Raw genomic sequence first — 15,099 nt, forward strand, 5'->3', positions numbered from 1 at the left:
GTACTTACAGTAATCTGTATCTATTTATTCTACTCTTTTTTATAAAGTTTCTTTCATTTTTCTGTGTGTTACTTTTCCACGTGTAATAGTGAGGGCACACTGATGTGTCATCGTTACCTATACGTGATGAATAAAAACATGAACTTGATACTGAACCCAGACAGACCTGCGGGGCTCCAGAAACAGGATACGTAGATGGAAAAGCCTCCGAAGTCCAAACAGATGGCTGGATGTTCTGAGCTAACAGCGGCTTCAGGACTGAGACGGAAAATTCATTTGTAGTGAACAAAAAAACAAGTCTTTGTACAAACACAGTAAATGTCAGCAAGTGATACACAACAGCTTTAAAATCAAACAATGAGCTTCTGTACATGTGAAAAATGAGCAACAGTCACGACCTCGGCCGTTCGCAACACTAAATACTAATGGCAGCCTCTTATCTGGGGGGCTGGGGGTGGGGGGGGTGTCCTCCGAGACTGACGAATATTATAAACAAGAAGAAGAAGAAGAGAGGATCTGCCAAAGCCCCACTCTGCAATCTCCAATCCATCTTTAACTGAACAAAAACAGATGGTTTCCACTTCAAAACACACGGAAGGATGGACGGATGGACACAAGGATGGACAGAGGGACACAAGGATGGACGGGAGGACACAAGGATGGACGGATGGACACAAGGATGGACGGGAGGACACAAGGATGGACGGATGGACACAAGGATGGACGGATGGACACAAGGATGGACAGAGGGACACAAGGATGGACGGGAGGACACAAGGATGGACGGATGGACACAAGGATGGACAGAGGGACACAAGGATGGACGGATGGACACAAGGATGGACGGATGGACACAAGGATGGACAGAGGGACACAAGGATGGACGGGAGGACACAAGGATGGACGGATGGACACAAGGATGGACAGAGGGACACAAGGATGGACAGAGGGACACAAGGATGGACGGGAGGACACAAGGATGGACAGAGGGACACAAGGATGGACGGGAGGACGGACAGATAGATGGATGATGGAAAATGTTTGTAGATAAGAATCATATAAATATACAGCGAGCAGCAGCAGAGGATGGAGTGAAGAATAATGAAGTGAACAGACAGAGAGCAGCAGTGAAAGTTACAGATATGTAAACTACTGCGGTCGTATTTACACCACAGGTGCCCGGAGAGGACAAACAGAGCTGCACTTTAATCCCTCATTTCATAAGGAGGACACGTGGTCATCGTCAACATCCCGCAGGAAGGTCTCACCTCCCAAAATCAGAAACCGAGGCGGCAGCTCCACCTCCCTCAGACGAGGCCTTCAAAGAGGACATCCAGGCTTGTTGTTGGATTCTTTCTTCTTCTACCCCTGAGACAAACAGAGCCTGTGAGCAGCGCTTCATTAGCTGCATGTAATCAAAGAGATTCATGGATGAGGACCATTTGAATCATGTTGCCAGAACAGTCTGAAACCTTAACGTGGTTCTAGGTTTACCTAAAAGGCTAAAGCTAAGCTACAACATGGGTAAGTGCAGAAATGAACAAGTAAATAAAGCACATAGCTGTTACATAAGGCAGCATGATGCTGTCCAACAGCCAGCTCTGAGCTGTGCGCTGACCTGCATGCACTCCGTTCATGCAGCCTCTTTTCTTTAAGCCAAATACACACTTTTACTAAACCTGCAACACAACGCCAGCCTTCAGTGTTTTCCAAGAACAGCCTCTCTGATAGGTCACCTGTGGCCCACAAAATCCACCCCTTTTCTGTTGCCAGCAGGTGGAGCTGTGCCCCATATGCATCAACTGACTGTGCGGCCAGAAAAAACACGATGCAGCAGCTAAATCAACCCCCAGGTAAGAGTGACTCATCAAACCAACCCAAAGCCAAAGTTCAGTGACTCTTCCTGCTTGATGGTGACTGAAACTCTAAAACACCCTTCGAGACCAACAAAACAGTGAAGAAGGCGCAGCAGCGCCTCTTCTTTCTCAGGAGACTGAAAAGATTCGGCATGAGCCCCCGCATCCTCAGGACCTTCTATCACTGTGCCATTGAGAGCATCCTCACTGGATGCATCACCACCTGGTATGGCAACAGCACCGCCTACAACTGCAAAGCTCTCCAGCGAGTAGTGCGGTGCTCTGAACGGATAATTGGAGGTGAGCTTCCCTCCCTCCAAGACATCTACAGGAAGCGGTGCCTGAGGAAAGCGGGGAGGATCATCAAGGACTCCAGTCACCCCAGCCATAAACTGTTCAGACTGCTTCCATCAGGAAGGAGGTTCTGCAGCATCCGGTCCCGTACCAGCAGACTGAGAGACAGCTTCTTCCACCAGGCCATCAGACTGCTGAACACGTCATAGACACCTCAGCTTCACTACTGGAACTTTAACATTATGCACTCCACACTGTACAGTAATGCCACTGTTTTGCACATATTCAACTCTGTATATTTTTATATATTTTATTTATTGTTTACTCTATTTAATTTGTAAAATATACATACACACACACACACCTGTAGAAAAACATATCTAGTACACACATCCAGTAATGCATACACTCTTATATTGTACATATATTTATTACTCTCAGATTTAGCCATTCTTATATTTTGCTTGTTTTACGTTATTGTATTGTCGCACACAAGAATTTCACTCATATGTACTGTACCAGTGTACCTGCACATGTGAGTGACAATAAAAGTGATTTGATTTGATTTGATGATTGTGTTTATGTTAATCAGCAGACATTAGCTTGCTGTTTGGCTAACCTCCATCCTGAAGATCTTTCATCACCACGCCAACCAGAAACCCACCCAACATCAGCCCAGCTGTTCACCCCGGCGGTATCCACTGCTCCTGTTTCGAAACAGAAGGAAATGTCGGAGCTTCCGGCACAAACTGCACGCTGGAGATCGTCTTTTAGCAGAAGTCGTTCAGACGACCCACCGCTGGCTGGGTTTAGGTGTCATCACAGTGACAAGTGTGGGCCTGAGAGCCACGTGATAGTGTTTTGCTCTTATTTTGGTCCACGGCGGACTTTGTTGTATTTGCTAGAAAGAACTCAGGTTCTTCTGTTTTGTACCTGCTGATAACTGTGACTCTGTCATCCCGGCACCACACCTTCAACCCTCACCCTAATCCAATCATCACTGGATTTAACAATCACATTTCAGACAAAACAAAAAGAAATTTAATGCCAAAAGTCCTGAATTTGAATGTAAATCACCAAGTTTTGCAGTTCCATGTTATAGAACATCACGCCTGTATTACTCTGAAGTGCTATTTTGCTCCTCTGGATGTTTTTGGGTGAGACAGAAAAGAAAAGCCTGTCAGTTAATGTTACAGCGATCCTTTAAAACCCAGGAGAACTTTAAAGACTACAGAGTGAAAAATGAAGGAATAAACCTGCAGTCATGACTGTGTGTGTGTGTGTGTGTGTGTGTGTGTGCGTGTGTGTGTGTGTGTGTGTGTGTGTGTGTGTGTGTGTGTGTGTGTGTGTGTGTGTGTGATGGAAGTGTACGGGTCCCGGGGGAGGCTGAGTCACTTCTCTCTGGCTGACCCGTCGGTGTTCGCTTCAGGTCTGGGAAACTCATCGGAAGTGACGGCCGCTGCAGACAAAAGGCTTCCTCCTGATCACACACACATAGTCCCGTTTCCATCACTACAGAGGACATCACACTTTCGTTTCCTGCACACTTAACCCCAACATTACACTCTTAAATTTAATGATTTAACTTCAGGGGACTCGACCCTGCTGGGAGACTGTGTGGACCAGTCCCCAGAATACCTGGATGGTCAGGAAGCAGAGAGAGGAAGGAAGAAGGAGAGGGAAAAACAAGAAACAAAAAATGTTAAAAAAGTAAAAAATGACTGAAGACTGAAACATTAAACGGGTCACGTCTGTGTAACCATGTGTTTCTCCTTCTTAGTTCACCCCAAAATCTATGAGCACAATTCCAAAAAGGTTTGGAGAGGGTGTACAGCGTAAATGTAGAAAATGTATGAATGCTTGAACGGAGAAAATTTAGCACTTTGATGGCAGCAACACATCTGTAAAAAGTTCAATGGAGCAGCAAAAGCTGGAAAAGTAAGTGACACCAAAAGAAAAAACATTTAACAGCTGATCAGGTCATTTGGCATCAGGTCAGTCACATGATCAGGTCTGAAAAGCATTTACAAAGTGATGATCAACGTTTAAACATCTGATTTGCTCTCTGTGTTTACAAGATTCTCTTCAAATCCAGCCTTCGGTTGAAAACAAGAAACTCATTTGTTGGAGCTCACACTTTCAGCAGCAGCATCTTTTCGCCCTCAATCCCAGCGCCTCCAGCAGCCTGTAATCCCACAGCAGTGGAGGGCGGCGTGTCACAGATTATATCCCACGCTACAGACTGCATGTGTCTCCGTCACGTTTCCTGTGTGGAAACATTATTGAGGTGCAGCTGCGTGTCGCCAAACAAAGCCGAACCTCCTGTTCAAACAGCTCAGCTGTGAAAGAGCCGAGCGTCTCCGCCGCCTGCACAAACAGCCCGCCGGCGTGTGCACGCTCGTGTGCACGCTCGTGTGCACGCCGCTGCCATCTTATATAACGCTGTCCAGCACATACATATCAGCACTGCACACACACCTGTGCAGACCGGCGCCATGAGGGGGTTCTTACCCAGCAGGTGACCCAGATCCTCACCTGCTGCTGAGGTCACCGTTTCACTTGAGACTACGGTTGTAGCTGTTAGCTGTCTGCTAGCTTCGCCTGAACTGGACCTCTGGACCGTGTCTGTGCTGTTGGAGCATTTTTAATGACATCATGTGACCAATAACATGGCTGCTGTGAGGTTGCTGCAGTAACAGACAGCTTCACAGCTTTCTGCTGAAGTAGAATAACTTCCTGTCTGCATTAAGCACGTCGCAGCACCACAAGCCGCATCCTTGATTTTGATTTGAGGATTCAGACAGCAGAGGACATCCCACCACATGCACACAGTGGAAGTGGGACAGCTCTCTGAGCTTGTCCACAGCTATTACGCGTTGAGCCTGTCGGACAGGTGATGTGGTGCAGACGTGGGCTGGTGCTAAACCTGTGACGCCGTTTCAATTCTTGTCCAAATCTCCAGTTTGTCAGTTACAGACAAGCCTTCCACACAGTGACGGCAGCTCACTTCAGTAAACATCTGCACCAGAGCGTCCAGATGTTTCATCCCTTTATTTCCATGTTTCACGCCTGAATTTAATTTGGAGGTTGGTTTTATTTCACCGCGTCGACCTGAAACGATCCGCGCTCAAGTGAAAACCACAAATTTCATCACGTTTCCTTCGCCGCTGAGAGGCCTCGCCGTTCCTCCGGAAACACGCTCAGCTGATCTCAGAGTGCTCCAACATGGCCGCCTCAGTGGTCTGCAGCGTGTTTACTGACTGTAAATTACAGCGATGACAGCCTTCGACGCCGCCAGCGGCAAAAATGTCTCGCTGTTTATAGCTCAGTGTTTTTACCGCTGTCAGCTGTTAACACCTGCACACCTGTGTGTGTGTGTGTGTGTGTGTGTGTGTGTGTGTGTGTGTGTGTGTGTGTGTGTGTGTAACAACGATCCTGCAGCAGCAGTGTGTGCCCACAGGAAGAGAGTGTGTGTCTGCGGTGACAGCTTGACCCAGAGAAACCAGCACAGTGTAAACACACTCAGTCGTGTGTGTGTGTATTTATTTAACTTTCCTTGGAGGCGGGACTTGTTGACAGTTAGGACTTATAGCTGACCAATTAGGGAGGCCCTCAGGTCTAGTGGCAGCCAATTAGAGACCCCAGCTGATTTATGTACCAGAGCATACCTGTCCTCACGTCTTCACCTCGGCCAATGACTGCAGCCCGTGTGTGTGTGTGTGTGTGTGTGTGTGTGTGTGTGTGTGTGTGTGTGTGTGTGTGTGTGTGTGTGTGTGTGTGTGTGTGTGTTTCAGGCCTTCTGAGGACCCAGAGCCTGTTCTCATGTGTGTCTGCATATGCAACATCCTGTCTAAAAGTTTCAAATTAAAACAGTCAATCCAAACTTCCAAACTGCTGCAATCACAGCACTCTTAACAGAACAGAGAGGAGGAGCTGTGACATCAGTGCTGCAGGAACTCACCTGTACAGGTGTACCAGGCTGATCCCGCCCTTTAAAATGCATCGACAGCAAAGATGATGAAAAATAGCTTCCATTAGAATATTAGTCATTAATAAAGCCTTGCAGCCTCTGTTTGATGAATCATTGTACTTTAAAGCCAGTATGTCCAGACAGGATGTGACGGTGGGAGTTCAGGTGGGTTTCAGCCTCTTCTCCGTCTGCTCCACCTTTCTGCAAACCGTCTCCTTGTGTTTCCTCTGCTCCAGGATCCATTCAAGCCCCGTTTCATAGCTGAAGCTGACGCGTTCCTGTCAGGGTTGATTAGTGGAAAGGAGAGCACATCTTAGAGGTTTAAACACACCCAGGCTGCATTTATTCATTTTCCTTTACTGGCTGTAAATTATGGATGAATGAGCGGCTGCTGCGAGCTGTGTGACGGCTGGAGGAGAAGATGTGAGGCGCTCAGAGTGGATTTTGTTTTCTTTGATTCCTGCAAACTGTAACTGAAATTCTCGTTTCTTGGCAGCCATTTTTCTTATGGGCATTCTGGGGATTCCCTCCTTTATTCCAGAGCAGACGTCGTCCAGGAGGAAACACATGACCTCCTCCGTCTGCACTCTGACGACCTCGTGTGAATCTGAAATTCAGCCTCCACATCTGCCTCTCATAAGGTGCATTAACAGGGAATAAACAGAGTGAGTGACTCACCGAGCAAAGCCCAGAGATGATCAGTAACACGGCTGATGCACAACAGCGAGCGCTGCTGGCGGAGGAGACATTTATCTCAAAGTTTTCCACTATGAGTTCACTCCATTCCCACTGCAGGAACGTCACAGGTGAGGAAAGCTTTTTGTTGAACCTGACAGGAAAGCTTTTCTTTATAGACTACCAACCAGTAAAACCATTAAAAACCACTAAAAACCAGCAGCGTCCTGCATCATCCCAACTCTCCACCTTCAGTTGGAGCTGCAGAGCTTCTCTGTGTTTCCATCATCACATCTGCACCTCTGTCGAGGCCTTCGTCCCTCAGCTGCACCTTCATTATTCACAGTGACACCGCAGGCGCTGATGAATACTCGAGCGTGCTGCGACACAGAGCTCCGCCCTGCTGCACCATCACACGCTTCGCTTCACCACTAAACGACGGCGTGGGAGAACTCAGGTGGTTTGCAGCTTGGCCTCAGTTTCCTGGATGATTTGTTGCGTTGGGGTTTAATACAACAGCACTGTAGTCACACAGCTTCAGTATCAGCACGTCCACAGAGCTCCACAGAGCAACGTCCCTGACATCCAGGTGGAAGAACTGGGGCCCGTTCTTCGTACGTCGCTTACTACATCCAAGATCAAATGACACATCCAAGATCAAATCATCGCGCTAACCGTGAGCTCGCTAATCCGGTTCCCCGAACACACCTGCTGTTGACGATTACTACAGCTGGACGCAGTAATGTGACATCACTGGGTGTTGTAAAAGGGGCTACGCATCGATAGTGGAAACATTGATCGGCAACCCTCTGATTGGTCGGCGAAAATGTCGAAGGAGCGCGCTCGGCTCGGTATTTTTCGGCAGCAGAGCAAGAACTCTTGAGTGAGGGATTTCAGGAGTTTCAGAGTTTAATCAGAACGCAAGGGAACACTGCAAAGGCTGCAAAAGCAAGGAGAGAGGGCTGGCAGGAAGTTGCTGACAAATTAAACTCGTAAGTAATTTAATAATAACAATAATAATGGAGTGGATTGATATAGCGCTTTTCAAGGCACCCAAAGCGCTTTACAATGCCACTATTCATTCACTCTCACATTCACACACTGGGGGAGGCAGCTACAGTTGTAGCCACAGCTGCCCTGGGGCAGACTGACAGAAGCCAGGCTGCCATATTGCGCCATCGGCCCCTCTGGCCAACACCAGTAGGCGGTAGGGTAGATTTATTATATTACACTATATTATCCAATATTATATTACATTATATTATAATATGTTATATTTTATCCTCTGTCACATTAGAGCCACGACAGGACCCACTAGAATATGGGAACAGGTAAAAGTGAAATATAAGAATATTCTACAGAATGGTAATATTTATCACTTATATTGCTTTTAGTCTCTTGGAAAGAGACCCTGGAATAATCTGTTTGTTTATAACAGCAACCAAGAAAAGGGCAGAGCAACAAAAGACAGGTGGTGGTCCTGCACCCCCTCGTCAACAAGTTGGTTAAGTAAATAATACCCTCACGGGAAAATCGATATCTCTCTATGAGCACACTGTCGCGCTGAGCTAAAGGATCCTGTCTATCCCGCAATATACGCTGAATTCTGAGGACTCTCCTTATCAATCTTGCACCTTCCGCAATGGGTGGCTCGCGTATACGGACAGGACATGGCTGCGACAGACTTCCCAAATCCACCTTCGCTTTTATAGCCGTGGTCTCTCATCTTGATTACACGAAGTAATTTACAATTGCTACTCTGAAATATGAATTAAATCTGTAATAATCACATACATGTAATAGAATGTTAATAGTACATTTCCCTTTTTTAGGAAATGACCTGTATGTATCTGTGTGACATCAATAAAAGGATCAAGTGCTGCATTGTCTTTAGTTACATTGATGTTATTTATTTATGGTGAAACAGTGGTGGAATATCGCTGTTGCTTTCGTATGAATGACGCGGACATACCTGCGTGGCCGCGATCTAATCCTGTTTACATAAAGTAAACCTGCTCCCGAGCAGGTTTACGCTTACGGCTCTGTTGCTATGACAGCAAGTCCCGGATGAGCTTCGGGGAACCGACTGATCCAGGATCACGCGAAATCGTCAACAATCTAATCCAGCTAACCTACTTAGCGAGGTACGAAGAACGGGCCCCTGAACTGTGATCTTGTGTTACGCTGCAGGTCACAGTGACCTGGACATCTTCTCTCTGATATCAAACACGTCTCTTCCTCTGTAGCTCTGTAATTCTTTTATTCATCCCCACAAACCCGACCTGGAAAAACTCTTCACTAACATGTCTTCCAAAATGAAGCACGCCATCAGCAGTTTAGGGCCAAATCTCTGAGCTGTGCTTCGATATATAACCGTGATCCTCCAACTAAGGAGAAAGTTCAACAGACCTTCTACATGTCTTTCATGTGTTTATACTCACTATGAAGCCAAATGGTCACCTGACAGTTAATGACATCACTCCCATCCTCAAAACACTGGAGACCTGTTGGGTTAGCGCAGGACTGGATACTGGTTGGCGAATGCCTAGCAACCGCTGGTTGTTATGGACCAATGGTATTCCTTGACCGGTTGAGGAGACTGCATTGGTGCTGGACCGAACCCTTGTTGCAGTCAACCATAGTTTGTGTAGGAGACTTGACTGCAAACACAAGCTGGAAATCATGTCTGACCTTTACTTTGAAGGCCAGTTCTCCCATTTCCAGTTTGCATTTTTTCCAGTTTTACTCCCACTGGGACAGTAGTTGGTGAGTGTTTGCAGATAAGTATAACTTCAGGTGTCTGCTGGAAACCAAACATTTATTAAGATGTTTCCAGTGCAGCTCAGTCCTTCCACCCAGTGACAGACGCATGTTTCTGCGGAGTTTCCCAGGAGGATGCTGACTGGTCTCTAGACCTGTGTTACTCACACCTCACTGATGACTGGTTGGGACCTACAGGCTTCACATTGTAACACAGAGGGAGACACCGTGAGCAAACGTGCTTTCCTGGTTTTGAAAAATGTCAGAGGAACTTGTTGCAGATGGAAGCAGTTTGTTTGTTAACAAAAGTGTATTTAAAGCTAAACTGAGTCTGTGTTTGATGCTGTAAGCTAACCGAACAGCTTCACACAGTCACACAGAGAAGTTAAAATGAACAAAACAATGATGCAACTCAGACCCTTCGGGTTAACCGTCGTGGGATTCTGATTCCTGCCATCCCAAATTCACACCCTGTACAGCTGTTATAAATCAGCTTTAGACAAAACCAGTTTTGTGTGAGGTTGTAAACACGTTTGTTTCTGTTGTAGAGCTGGAAGTTTAAACATGGGAGTCTATGGGGACTGACTTTAGTGGAAATTAGAGGGAATTGAGTTTTTGGCTCCTCAGCTTCATTCTTCAGCCCCAGAGGTGGACGCTTGCCTGAAACAGAGCTTTATTCCTCGGAGCCTGTGGTGTTTGTCCGGGCACTAACAGGCCACACCTCCCCTCTGAACATGTGACAGACAGCCGTCAATAAAAGTGCGTCATGCTCAGCGTGACTGAGCGTCGTGTGGTGACGAACAACATGTTCGGACTCTTAACGAGAACAAACACAGATCAGAAACAAACACAAGAACAAAGTCACAGAAACCATGGAGGGATTCTCTCATCCGTCCACACCCGCAGCCTGACATTCTCCTCTGTCCAGACACAGCTGCTCACACACACACACACACACACACACACACACACACACACACACACACACACACACACACACAGCTTTAGATAGCATCACGCCCCTAATTTCCCATGGTGCATTGTAAACAGAACACGCCCGTCCGCCTGTGGCAGAACTTCAGACAGCACACACACTCATCCAAACAGTGACATATACATAACACACACACACACACACACAGCTGAAGCTCATCCAGACGTTGCTTCCTCATGCAAAGGCTCATGGGAACCACAAAGTGTTTGGAGCGTGACAGTCTGGAGTCTGGTGACTGACCTTAAAGGACCAGCCTGACGTCGGAGGCGTTCAGCCCACATCTGTGATCCTGAAGGCTAAAAATGAAGTGAGAGAAGAAGAAGATAGCACCAGCCTGCAGCCTGTGACGCCCTGAGTGAGTGTGCAGCAAAAATAACAACACAGTCACAAACTGACTTTGAATTTCAGTGTTTGTGATTCGGTGACAGCAAAGACAACACAGCATGATCTGGATCCATGCCGTCCATTATCCACATATCTGACTGATCTAAACTGCACTGCTGCAAATGCTGAATAGTCATTCTGTACAATACCATAATTATAATTCTACAACTGTTTATTAATACTCACAATTGTAAATCTACAATCTGTACAGTTTCATATGTATAACCTGTTCATAGCTTGTAGACTCACTACAGCCTGTACATACTTATAGTTAGAGCATATTCATAACACACCTTCATACCCTGTACATTGTAACATACCCATAATAGTATTTTGTAATATATCTATATCATTGGTAAAGCACTTCGTTGCTTTGTACTTGTGACATGTGCAATGACAATAAAGTTGAAATCTATTCCAGCTTTTCATTGAGCTACTACACACCGCTGTTTCAGGGTGAAAACTCCCACTACCCAAATAATGAACCAGATTTGGAGCATTAGGAGCCTCACACAAATATTGCTTTTGTTTGCCTGATTGTGAACATCAGACGTCCTCACACAGGTGAGTCGTTAGCAGGGCTGCAACATGCTGCAGGTATGAGAGGTGATGCTGAACAAATCATGTGCACGGTTTGGTGGCTTTGCAAGTGCCTCTGTTGTGATGATGAGGAGGAGCAAAAGTGTGAAACGATTCATCCCTACCTGACCATCTTTCCCTGCTTTATTCAGTGAGAGGCTGCCTGACACATTATCTACCGTTAGAAACCATTTGTACAGGTTTGACTGAGCCACCTGTGGCTGAAGAAGAAAACATGACACTGAGAAGATTTTACACATCGCTGTGGCAACGCTGCGGCATCGCTGCGGCAACGCTGTGGCAACGCTGCGGCATCGCTGTGGCAATTTATTTAAGTTCATAATTAAAACAGTTACATTGACAGTGAAAAGGCTCCAGTTTTTCAGAGAGATGACTGTCCAATAATCACAGCATTGATTCATCAGAAGAACAAAAATCTTGTGTGTAATAAAGGTTATATAGTTCGTATCCCCCATATATGTACATGTGTTTATACCATTAACAACGTGGGTCAAAAACACATAATATAAATCTCTTTAGCAGGTTTATTCAACATCACACTGAGCCAGTGATCGCTGTTTTGTCTCAGTGTGCTGTGGAGCCTGAAAATTCTTCTGCTAGATAAGAGACCTCCACACATCGTCTGTGAAGTCAGTGTTATCTTACAGTATGGAGCATCCCAAGAGCACCACAGTTTGGGACATTATAGAGAAAAACGAATGGAATATGCAGACAGATGAATGATTTCTAGAGTTTTTTTAGCCTTTAAAAGCAACACAAATGTCTAACACAGTGAACATGAGTGAGTCGTGTGAACTCGGTTGACACCATGATACAATAGGCCGTTGGAATAGGAAACAATGGAGGCTGTAACATTTAATATTTAGCAGCTGTGAGTCCCATCAGAGAGCATCCTGTGTTTTATCAGCCTGTCAGACCACACTGAGGGCACGACAGGCCCGCAGTGACGGGTAAAAAGTCATTTTCTGATTGTTGCAACAAAGACTGACGCAGCAGCATCAGTCAGCAGAACGAGCCTTCAACCTTCAGTCATTATACACTCAGATGTCAGAGGTCAGGGGTTCAGGGCCTTGCTCAGTGACATTTCAGCAGCATAAAGGTGTGATCAGAGAAATCATCTGACACTCAGAGGCACGGTGAAAGCCAAGAGATAGAGGAATACAATCCTTTCTTCTGTCTCTGCTGACCTGCAGCTCCGACTTCTGTTAATTAAGCAGCCGTACCATTGGTCAGATAATGTCATGTTTACTCAGTGGTTAGTGTTTGAGGTCAAAACATGGGGAACCTGCAGGCCCACAGCAATTAAACATTTACTTACCCTTGAGGAAAAGACACAGCAGGAATAATCACATACACGCTGGTTAGACTGGTGACCTGTCCAGGTGTGACCTGCCTCTCATCTATGCATGCGTATGTGTCACATGGTGATACATTCAGGTGCAGGTGGATTTAATCACAGGTGCTCTCTGGGAACATCTCAGGCCCTCCCAGGTGCGGAGGCCTATCTGCCCCCACCACACTCCCTGCTGCTGGCTGATGCCCTCAGCTGTCAGTGCATCGGTGGTTCTCGTTGTCCGGGGCCGAGCGCTCAGTTTTGTACTGGCTCAGTCCCGGTGGCTCGGTCGGCCCCTTCCAGAGGGTGGAGGGCCCTCGACCTCTCGGCTCTGCGGGCACGTCTCCGCAGTCCCCTACAGCCTCTGCATCGTGGCTGCTGGGTGAACCCCCATCTGGGTCCGGTGGTCCTCTTTGGGCTCTCGCACTCTGGGGCCTGGATCTCCTCCATGCCTGCTTCATGCCCTGATAGCTGCCCACACCCTCTAGCAGATCCTTAAGTGGAGAAACCTTGAATATAAGCGCGCTGATCCACACAGGTGTACACATGGGTGTGCACAGACACACTATGCCTTCCTTGGCTGATGTGCACACCATGCACTGTCGGTCTGGTGTGCTCATTTATTGTTTTTCACTGCCCCTCTTCCCCTCTGTTTTTCTCTCCTGCTCCTTTTCTTGAACGTCTCTTGTCTACATCTCTCCCTTTACTATCATTTACCCGGCCATATCTGTTCCTTAAATAAAATATATACTAAAGAAATAAAATACAATGATATTAAATAATAAAGCTCAATCAAATGGACCAGTATAACCACAGGTCCACTCGGGAGAGTAGACCTGTTTCTTGGCCTTCAGACAATAGTTCTGATGGTTACAGTTTGAACAGGACGAGCAAAGTTAAATAAAAAATCACACCTGTGAGTTTTCATACTTTTGATTCCCATCCTTCAGAAATGGAACCTGGGACGCTGCCTGTCAAACACGGACCGTATTACTGCCGTTAGCGTGATGATGACAGGAACACGTAGATGTCTGCTGCCCAAACGTCTCTGACCTCCTTGGGCACTGCAGGCTGGTGCTGGGTCTGTGTGGTCCGGTGGGGGGTGGGCTGGACTTTCAGGTTGGATCATCGTGGATTTGTTCCTCGAGGGTATCGTGCTGTGTTGTCCTGACGGTGGAAGTCAGCGCTGCATGAATAACAGCTTCAGCTGGATTTTACATTAAAGGGTCTGAAATGAAGGAAAGTCTGAAACATGTCGTTTAACTTTTCATCATCAGCTGCAGAACTTTTATTGGAGCTCTGTTTTACTACATGAATATAATATTGAAAGTTTAAACACACACAACAGTCTCAGTGTGTCTCTGCTGACACTTGTCAAACAATAGGCCCTCAGTGTGGTCTGACAGGCTGATAAAACACAGCACACTCTCTGATGGGACTCACAGCTGCTAAATATTAAATGTTACAGCCTCCATTGTTTCCCATTCACACTGGCTTTTGTTTCAGTCAGCGTGTCCCAGAGTTCACACAGATACGCCCTGCAGCTCGTCTCTGTCCATCACGTCTGACACTCGAACGTTTGCACCACATTCATCATCAATATTCATGAAATTCAAAATATTCATGATGTCTGGAACGTGAAGCTCAGGATCTCTAAACCATCCTGTGACTCTTCTACCGCCGCCTCCAGGAATAAGAGGCAACGAGCTTTATCTATTCAGAAACAATCCAAAATTAACCCCATTAAGTATAATTCTCATTAAACTGGAATTAAAATGTATTTCTTACAGGCGACATTAATGCGTCTTTAGAAACACTGAGTGCTGCAGCTGCTGGAGGTCCAAACCCTCCTCTGTGATTATAGGAAATATTAAAGTCTAACAAAGACGTTAGTGTGCATCAGGTTATGTGTGTTTTATCCATTACTGCTGGCTCCGGACTAAAGCAGCTGCAGATGTAAAGAAAGTGGATGATGATCTGTTTCTGCAGACTTTAGTGCCCACACTGCTGTGCACACAGTTCAGGTGCAGCCGGAGTCATTTTCCTCCAGAGCCGAGGATCTGGATCCCAAACGTGGTGAAGGCATCAACTGCTACAGAGAAATGCCTCCAGACACAAAATAACCGTGCAGCAGGTCAGCAGTCGTCAGTGCTACCAGCAGCACGGAAATGAACCCGAGACAGTGTGAGAGCCCCATAAACAGGAATTAACATATTAAATATTCCATGACAAA

Source organism: Astatotilapia calliptera, chromosome 9 (assembly GCF_964374335.1).
Source record: "Astatotilapia calliptera chromosome 9, fAstCal68.1, whole genome shotgun sequence".
In the NCBI taxonomy this organism is placed as follows: domain Eukaryota; kingdom Metazoa; phylum Chordata; class Actinopteri; order Cichliformes; family Cichlidae; genus Astatotilapia; species Astatotilapia calliptera.